Below are 10,077 nucleotides of genomic sequence, written 5' to 3' on the forward strand. Positions count from 1 at the left end.
CGTGCATTATAATTTCTAGTTGTTTCACTGATTTATAATTCTTTCACTGCTGTTAAGTGATGTGTTTTGTGAAAAATAGTGAAGTGTTTTCTGAACAGGAGTGATGTGTTTTGTGAACAAGAGTGAAGTGTTTTCCGAACAAGAGTGATGTGTTTTGTGAACATGAGTCAAGTAAAATCAGAATAAGAGTAAAGTGTTTTCTGAACAAGAGTGATGTGTTTTGTGAACAAGAGTGAAGTAAAATCAGAATAAGAGTGATGTGTTTTCTGAACAAGAGTGATGTGTTTTGTGAACAAGAGTGAAGTAAAATCAGAATAAGAGTGATGTGTTTTGTGAACAAGAGTGAAGTGTTTTTTGAACAAGAGTGATGTGTTTTGTGAAAAAGAGTGAAGTGTTTTCTGAACAAGAGTGATGTGTATTTCGAACAAGAGTGAAGTGTTTTCTGAACAAGAGTGATGTGTTTTGTGAACAAGAGTGAAGTAAAATCAGAATAAGAGTGATGTGTTTTTTGAACAAGAGTGATGTGTTTTGTGAACAAGAGTAAAGTAAAATCATAATAAGAGTGATGTGTTTTGTGAACAAGGGTGAAGTGCAACTATCATTTTACCTTCTGAAACTATCATTTTATCCCTTGAAACTATCATTTTATCAAGTGCAACTATCATTTTACCTTCTGAAACTATCATTTTATATGATAATATTAGCTTTCAATACAACTTTCAATTTGTTGCGATTTTATTAACAAGCTAAAATCTCCAAATTAAAAATTGAAGATCAGTATTATTCCTTTCATTTCTTAAAAGTACTGTTATTTTCATTCGTCGAAAACGTTTTCCACAACTCATTACCTCTAATTAATAATGTGGACAATAGTCACAATACAACAAGCAAAGTTTAGTACTCTCCAAATTTTAGGAATTTAGATAAAAATATTTATGTATATTAATCATATCAAAATTATCCATATGCACTGTATATTATTCCGCAGCATTCTATACAACGCGGCATTGCTTCCCCCACCCTACACCACCCCCCTCCCCCAGCATTCTATACAAGGCGCAGAGGGTAAATATGTCTTTTTCCTCATTTAATTTCTGAATTTCGCTCCATTCTTTCATTCTCTCTCAGTTTGATTCTCTCCTTTTTCTCAGCGATTTTGTTTCCATATTCCTCTTCTCATCGATTTTGTTCCTAGATTTGAATCCGATTTGGTTCATTATTCCACAATCTCCAGATTTTGTTTCCATATTTCTCGCATAATTGTGAATTGTGATCGATGTGATATTTTCAATTTTGCGTTCTTATTTTCATTGATTACATGTTCAATTGTTGTCAGAATTCACTTCGATGGAGTCTGTAGCAAATAACGAAGGTAACATTCATCATCTATTATTTAGCTTATTGATAGTGTTCATATTTTAATTTATTGATTGTTTTGCTTAATGTATTGAATTTGATTTTAGAATAATATTAGCTGTCAATTGGTTTATGTTTCTGATGTATTGAACTTCATATTTAATTATATTATGTAGTGTTAAGATGATACTTTTGGCTTATAAATGTTAGGTGTACTGTATAAAATGATAGTTTTGCCAGATAGAATGATACTCTGAGTTGATAAAATGATACTTTTGTCGGATAGAATGATACTCTGAGTTGATAAAATGATATTTTAGCCGGATAGAATGATACTCTGAGTTAATAAAATTATAGTTTTGCCGGATAGAATGATACTCTGAGTTGATAAAATGATAGTTTTGCCGGATAGAATGATAATCTGAGTTGATAAAATAATAGTTTTGGTTTATAAAATGATAGTTTTGTCGCATAGAATGATACTCTGAGTTCATAAAATGATACTTTTACTGATACTCTGAGTTCATAAAATGATACTGTTTGTGATGATGCTTTGAAGCCAATGATTGGTAGTTAAGATGATACTTTTGGCTTATAAATGTTAGATGTACTGCATAAAATGATAGTTTTGCTTCATAGAATGATACTCTGAGTTGATAAAATGATACTTTTGTCGATAGAATGATACTCTGAGTTGATAAAATGATAGTTTTGCCGGATAGAATGATACTCTGAGTTGATAAAATGATACTTTTGCCGGATAGAATGATAGTCTGAGTTGATAAAATGATACTTTTGGCTTATAAATGTTAGGTTTACTGCATAAATAAAATGATTGTTTTGCCCGATAGAATGATACTCTGAGTTGATAAAATGATAGTTTTACTAATTTGTAGGTATGTACATTCCTGTTTGTGATGATGCTTTGAAGCCAATGATTGGTATGAAATTCAATACATTAGTAGAAGCATCTGATTTCTATGAACATTATGCTCGTTCAGTTGGTTTTGGCATTCGTAAACAGGGCAACAAATCAGCTAATGGTATTATTAAGTGGCAGTATTTGGCTTGCAGCAGACAAGGCTCTAAGAATTTTTTACCTGGTGATGCATCCAAATCAACTGAAGTGTCTGTTAAGAAGCGTAGGTGTCGGTCATTTAGGTGTGAATGTCTTGCTAAGCTCAACTTGAGATATTTTTCAGATGGCATGAGCAAAGGGTATGAGGTTTATCAGTTTGTTGAGTATCATAATCACTTAATGGTTGCGAATGAGCATAGGCATTTTATGACGGCCAATCGCAGTCTGGATCCTATCCATCGGAGGTTTATGGAGGATTGTGGCAGGTGTAATATTGGTCCCACACTCACATTCAAACTTCTGAAGGAGATAATGGGTGGACCTGAAAATGTTGGATGTGATATTATTGATATTAGAAATGGTTATCGCGATATTATGTCCAATATTGATGGTTCAGATGCTCAAATGATTTTTGATTATATGCGTTCTCAAAAGGAATCATCTGATGCCTTCTATTATGAAATTGAGATAGGATCTCATGGAAAGTTAACTAAACTCTTCTGGGCTGATGCTATTTCAAGACGAAATTATGATATGTTTGGAGATGTAATTTCATTTGACTCAACATACAACACTAATAGGTATATTACTTTTGTTGCTAAAAGACATAAAATGATACTTTCGGCTGATAAGATGATATTCTTAGCTGATAAAATGATACTTTTCTGTATGTATGAAAATATAATTCATTTTTATGTTATGTTCTGAAGGTATTGCATGATTTTTTCTCCATTCACTGAAGAAGATAACCATTCCAGAGCAGTTACATTTGGAGCTGGATTGTTATCAAATGAAGGTAGAGACTCATATGCTTGGTTGTTTGGCTGTTTTGTTCGATGTATGGGGGTAGCACCCAAATTGATTATCACTGATCAAGATTGGGGGATGAACTTACTGTTCAACAAGTACTTTTACAAACAAGGCACCGATGGTGCATGTGGCATATTATGGTTAAGGTGTCAGATAAGTTGTCCAAATCCTTGCTTGGTAATGAAGACTTCAAAAAAGAGTTGAATGCATGTGTTTGGTCTGATTTGTTAGAGCCTGATGAGTTTGATATAATATGGAATGATATAATGGAACGGTATGGATTAGAAGACGTGCACTGGTTTGGATCGATGTTTGAAGATAGAGAATTCTGGGTTCCTGCTTATTTTCGAGATTTTCCCATGGGGTCGCTTCTTAGGACTACATCGATGTCTGAATCAGAGAATAGCTTTTTTAAAAACTACACAAAGCCTCGTGCAAATCTTGTACAGTTCATCAATTTCTTTAACTGTGCTGTGGGAGATCAAAGGAATGCCAATTCACGATTGAACTACTTGGATTACTCAACTATTCCTGATTTGTCAACCCAATTGCCTATTGAGAAGCACGCATCTACAATCTACACTGATTCTATTTTCAAACATATACAACAGGAATTAAGTATAGTATGTGAGATTGTTTCGATAACTGTTTAGGATAACATCAAGATGCATAAGGTCAAGGACCAATATGGTAGAACATGGGATGTTAAGTATGATTGTAAGCAAGACACATTCGACTGTAGTTGTAAGAAGTTTTCCAGAATTGGTTTGTTATGCTGTCATATATTTTGTTTGTTGAAGAATAAGTCTGCTAATCTCATTCCTGAGAAATATTTATGCTGTCGAAGGTGGTTGAAGAGCTCTTTACTAAAGGCAGCCCATGGTCTACCATCTGAGGAGATACAACCATTTGAATGTGTGCTCCATTTTTAACCTTATTTGTAAAAACTATATTTTTCAGTCAGATAAATGATAGTATTTATTGTAATAATGTTATCTTTTACCTTGTTGATTTGGATGAAAAGCAGGAAGTTAAGAAAAAGTTGTTCTTCAACTTTTATCGATTAATCCAAAAGTCTGAGGGAAGTATGTATCATCTGTGTTTGTTATGTGCTGGTCTTGATAATTTGGAAGAACATATATTTGGAAATTGTGCAATACCTTCAGTCATTGAAAAGAAAAAGATGGTTGAGAAATTTTATGGAATGGCAGTACCTGATGTAATTGATGTACATCCTCCAGATGTTGTTAGAACCAAAGGATCAGCTAGTGACAAAGTATCAAAAGGGAGAGTGCAATAAGGAAAGCAAATAAGCCTCTACGACGGTGTGGTAAATGTCATGAGATGGGTCGTCGTGATTCAAGAAATTGTGGTAGATTCAATGAGAAGGCAGATTGAAGCCATTTGATATAAAATGACACTTTCAGGCGATAAAATGATACTTTTAGCAGATAAAATTATAGGTATTTTTGGTGTATAAAATGACATTTTGTGGGATAAAATGATAGTTTCAGAAGGCAAAATGATAGTTACACTTGATAAAATGATGGTTTCAGGGGATAAAATGATAGTTTCAGAAGATAAAATGATAGTTTCAGATTATAAAATGATAGTTTCTGTGTTTAGATTTATAGTTGTTTCACTGATGTTAAGTGATTATGAAAACCGTAGTTTCTGTGGTTAGATTTATAGTTGTTTTTATAAATGTTAACTGATTATGAAAATCGTATGGCCTTTGTATTATGTTTACATGGTTATATTTATAGTTGTCTTGCAAATAAGAGTGAAGTGAAATCATAATAAAAGTGATGTGTTTTGTGAACAAGAGTGAAGTGTTTTCTGAACAAGAGTGATGTGTTTTGTCCCATGAAACTATCATTTTATCATCTTGAACAACTTTTTTCTTGCATTTTATACCCTGAAACTATCATTTTATCCCATGAAACTATCATTTTATACCCTGAAACTATCATTTTATCACCTGACACTATCATTTTATCCCCTGAAACTATCATTTTATCAAGTGCAACTATCATTTTACCTTCTGAAATTATCATTTTATCCACTGAAACTATCATTTTATACCCTGAAACTATCATTTTATCTCATGAAACCATAATTTTATCAACCCAGACTATCATTCAATCCGGCAAAACTATCATTTTATCAACTCAGAGTATCATTGTATGCAGGAATGTACATACCTACAAATGAATAAAATTATCATTTTATCAACTCAGAGTATAATTCTATTCGGCAAAACTATCATTTTATCAAATCAGAGCATCATTCTATCCGCAAAACTATCATTTTATCAGACAGAAGTATCATTTTAATCAAACAAAACTATCATTTTATCCCATGAAACCATCATTTTATCAACCCAGACTATCATTCTATCCGGCAAAACTATCATTTTATCAACTCAGAGTATCATTGTATGCAGGAATGTACATACCTACAAATCAATAAAATTATCATTTTATCAACTCAGAGTATAATTCTATTCGGCACAACTATCATGTTATCAACTCAGAGTATCATTCTATCCGGCAAAACTATCATTTTATCAACTCAGAGTATCATTTTAATCAAACAAAACTATCATTTTATCAAATAAAACCATTATATTTCATTTATATAAGGGCAAAATTGTCATTTCGTTATAAAATTGGCGCGTTGAAAGAAAACGTGAACTAGACGCTTCGAATTCAATTTCTCTCACACTCAACCCCTTCGAATTCAATTTCTCTCACATCCAAACCCTCCGAATCGCATTCAAACCCATTGCTTCTTCAGTTTCGAAGGAAAAACCATTCAACTTCTGAAATATGACGACGGAAAACGCTCTAGTATCATCGAAGAATGGTTGGATGAAGTTTTTTACTTATTTCACTTTTATTTTTGATCGATTTTATCATTTTACCGCGATTCTCGTTTTTTTTATATTCTATAGTTTTTTTTAGTGTAGATTTAGAGTTACATATAACAGCATGATGAATTTACTTTGAATTTACTTTATATAATAACATAAACCGTTTAACACACTGAAATCTTTTGTGTATTAGGAAAGAACATTCGTGATGCTTCTGCTGCTGATGATGATAGACAATTAATGATGGTTTCAGTGGGTAAAATGATAAATCTCATGTGTATTAATGATAAATCTTTAAATTGAAAATGATATTTTCAGAAGGTAAAATGATAGTTGCACTTGATACAATGATGCTCTCAGGGGATAAAATGATAGTTTCAGATAATAAAATGATAGTTTCAGAAGGTAAAATGATAGTTGCACTTGATAAAATGATGGTTTCAGGGGATAAAATGATAGTTTCAGAAGGTAAAATGATAGTTTCAAAGTATAAAATGATAGTTTCAGGGTATGAAATGATAGTTTCAGTTGGTAAAATGATAGTTTCATGGGATAAAATGATACTTTGAGTTTATATAATGACATAAACCGTTTAACACACTGGATCTTTTGTGTATAAGGAAAGAACATTGGTGATGTTGTTGTTGCTGCTGATGATGATATACTATTGGCACATGAAGTAGAACGTATAAGAAATAACAAGAAAAGAAAGAATGATGGTGCAAGTAATAGTAAGGCACCTTCAAAGAAGGGCAAGAAAATAGTTGTTCAAGATGATATAGCCATTCAGTCACCAACTTTGGCAGGTACTGACTTCTTCGTTGACATGCTCAAATCTCTAAACAAGAATCAAAGAAGAGGTGTTCGAGAGATTGGGTTTGGTGCACTGCTAAACTTCAATATAAGAAGTTTCCCAAGATCATTAGCATATTATCTGATTTACAACTTTAACCATAAAAGTTCATCAATTAAATTGAACAGTGGGGAATCACTGTTTTTAGATGATGAAGATGTCCATATAACTCTTGGGTTCCCCATTGGATCTTTACCTATGAATAGGATACAATTTTAGAAAAATATCGACATCAAAACTCAAATTGCTAGATTCTGTAAAGGTGGAGAGAAAAAAATGGTGCCAGCGTATGTTGTAGAGCAGATGATGAAAGACGAAGAAGGTGGTGAGTGGTTCAAATGGTGTTTTATGGTTCTAGTGGAGTATGCCTTGATTAATACTCCTGCTGATGGAAATTTGAGTCCACAAATTTTGGATTACATAGCTGATGTTGAGAAGATCAAAGAATACAATTGGTGTAGCTATGTCATAACTAAATTGCTTGAAACACAAAAGAGATGGAAAAGAAACACAGCAAAGATATTTACAGGACCAGTTATCTTTGTAGTGGTAAGAATATATTTGTTTTCCATTGTCTATGAATCTATTTACAGAAAAACTAATATTTATTTTTTGTTAATGTAGGCTTGTTACGTGGACAGGATTGTCTTTGAAAAAAAAATGGTGCCAAGATGTTATCCAACAGTTAAGGGATGGACTGCCGAACTGTTGAAAGAAAGACAAAGAGCAGAAATGAGCAATTCAGATTTTGGTCTCGGTCATAAGTATGACCGATATAAAAAGCAAACACATGAAGAGAATGACGAAGATAATGAATCTGAATCTGAAGATGATGATCCTGAAGATGTAAAAGCTTTGAAGATGAAAGATCATGATGAAGAGGGGACAACCAGTGGAAGTCAAGAAAAGACTTTCATAGATCAATGGAAGGAAGCTGCCAGGGATTGTAAAGCGTCAATGTCGAAGATGCTTGATGTCCTTGAAGCAGCGCCGGATGAACTCAGGAAGCTTGATAGCTTTAAGATAATATGTGATACTACAAGAAATGCAATGGGAGTGAGAGAGGAAGGTGTGGAGAATGTTACAGAAAGTCGGAAAACAATGTCACATGCTATGAGCAATGATGAAATTGATGATCCTGAATGGATCGATATCATGATTGAGCTAACTAAAGCTGCTGAGAGGACATTTATTCTGAAAAATAGGGATGAGTTCCCTACCTTCACTCTCATACCGGAATATGACCACACTCCTGTTGAGGTGGAAAAAGAACAAGAGAAACAGAATGAAAGCGAAAAGGAAAAGGCTAATAAAGCAGCTCGAGAAGAGAAGAAAAAAGGTCTAGAGAAAGAAGTTGAATTCTTTCACAATGATGAATATGAGGTAACTTTTAAAAATGATAGTTTAAGTACATAAAATGATTGTTTATATGGTTAAGATGATATAGGTTTGATGATGTTTTTTTGGTTGTTCAGTTTTATTTGAAAAATGATACTTTTGCATCATAAAATGATAGTGTAAGGGGATAAAATGATAGTTTCAAATGATAAAATGATACTTTTGCATAAAATGATAAAATGATAGTTTCAGTGGGTAAAATGATAGGTTCAGTGATAAAATGATACTTTTGCATCATAAAATAATAATTTCAAATGATAAAAAGATACTTTTGCATAAAATGATAAAATGATAGTTTCGGGGAATAAAATGATAGTTTCAGTGGGTAAAATGATAGGTTCAGTGATAAAATGAAATTTTTGTTTCATAATGATAGTTTTAGATTTTTGGCTGATAAAATGATACTTTTGGCTGATAATATGAGTTCCATTGGGTAAAATAATATCCCTTATGTCAATAACAATTTATATTTTTGAATGAAAGCATGACAGAGCATATACCATAATATCCACTGTCATGGAGGATATACATGGTGAAATGGGAGATGATGAAGTTTTAAAAGAGAGAGAAGAAATTTTGAAAAAGGCCAAAGGGAAGAAGATGGTTTCCCAAGAACCTCCAGTTGAAAAGGAGAAAGTGGCCTTCAACAAAGAAAATTGTTGAAGCACTGTGCTCACCCTACAATGTCAGAGCAGTAAATATAAAGGAAAACTGAATAAAGAAGAGAAAGAAATAATGTACTGGTTGATGACACATGAAGAAAGCGAATAGTAAGTTTTGAATTACATAATTATATTCTTATTAAATTCTTTTAACTAACATTAAATATGATTTTGAAATCAGTTATGAGATGGTTTATGAGAACAACATGATGAGCATGTTCAAGATTGATTTCCACAGCCTTGCTCCACGTACATACGTCAGTATCAACATCATAGATGCATGGGTTGTGTACCTCAACCACCCTGAAAAATTCAAATCAAATGCATCACCAAGTCGTCTTTTCATCAACACCACACATCCGGTACAGTAAACGAGTAAATAAATAATAGTGTTACATTAAAAGTTAAATTTATTTACAAAAATGTAAACATGACAGGTATACAATATTACTGCAAGGAGATCTGAATGGACTCAAGCCGAGGCTCAAGAAAAATTCTGCACAGCGTTAAATGAATTTGTGTAAAAGATTGAAAATTTCAAATGGGAAAATTATGACATGGTAAGTCATAATGAGATATACATTACATAACAACGTACCTATATTTTTTAAAATGACATTTTTATATAATGTTTTGAAAATTAGATATTCTTTCCGATCTGGGCACACGAACATTTTTATATCATGTGCTTCAATCTCAAAATGCAAATGATGGATGTGATTGACAATGCTCTGATTAGTGAAGATTTGATTAAGAAGAAATATGGAGCTGCACCAAGTATGCTGGTATGTTTAGTCAAATGCATTCAATATTTATTAGTTAAAATGCATTGAATATCATTTAGTACGGAACATAATATCATTTTTAATCAATCTCATGTATGTTTTGTGTTATTTGAATAGAAACATTTCTTCCGAATTTATCTTGGTGATGGAGTTAATCAATCCATGGGGAGAATTGTCAAAATGTCAAAAATAAGACACATGACTATGCCATGGCAGAACGATACAAACAAAGTTGACTGTGGAGTTTATGTGATGCGCCA

Source organism: Salvia splendens, chromosome 19 (assembly GCF_004379255.2).
Source record: "Salvia splendens isolate huo1 chromosome 19, SspV2, whole genome shotgun sequence".
Lineage (NCBI taxonomy): Eukaryota > Viridiplantae > Streptophyta > Magnoliopsida > Lamiales > Lamiaceae > Salvia > Salvia splendens.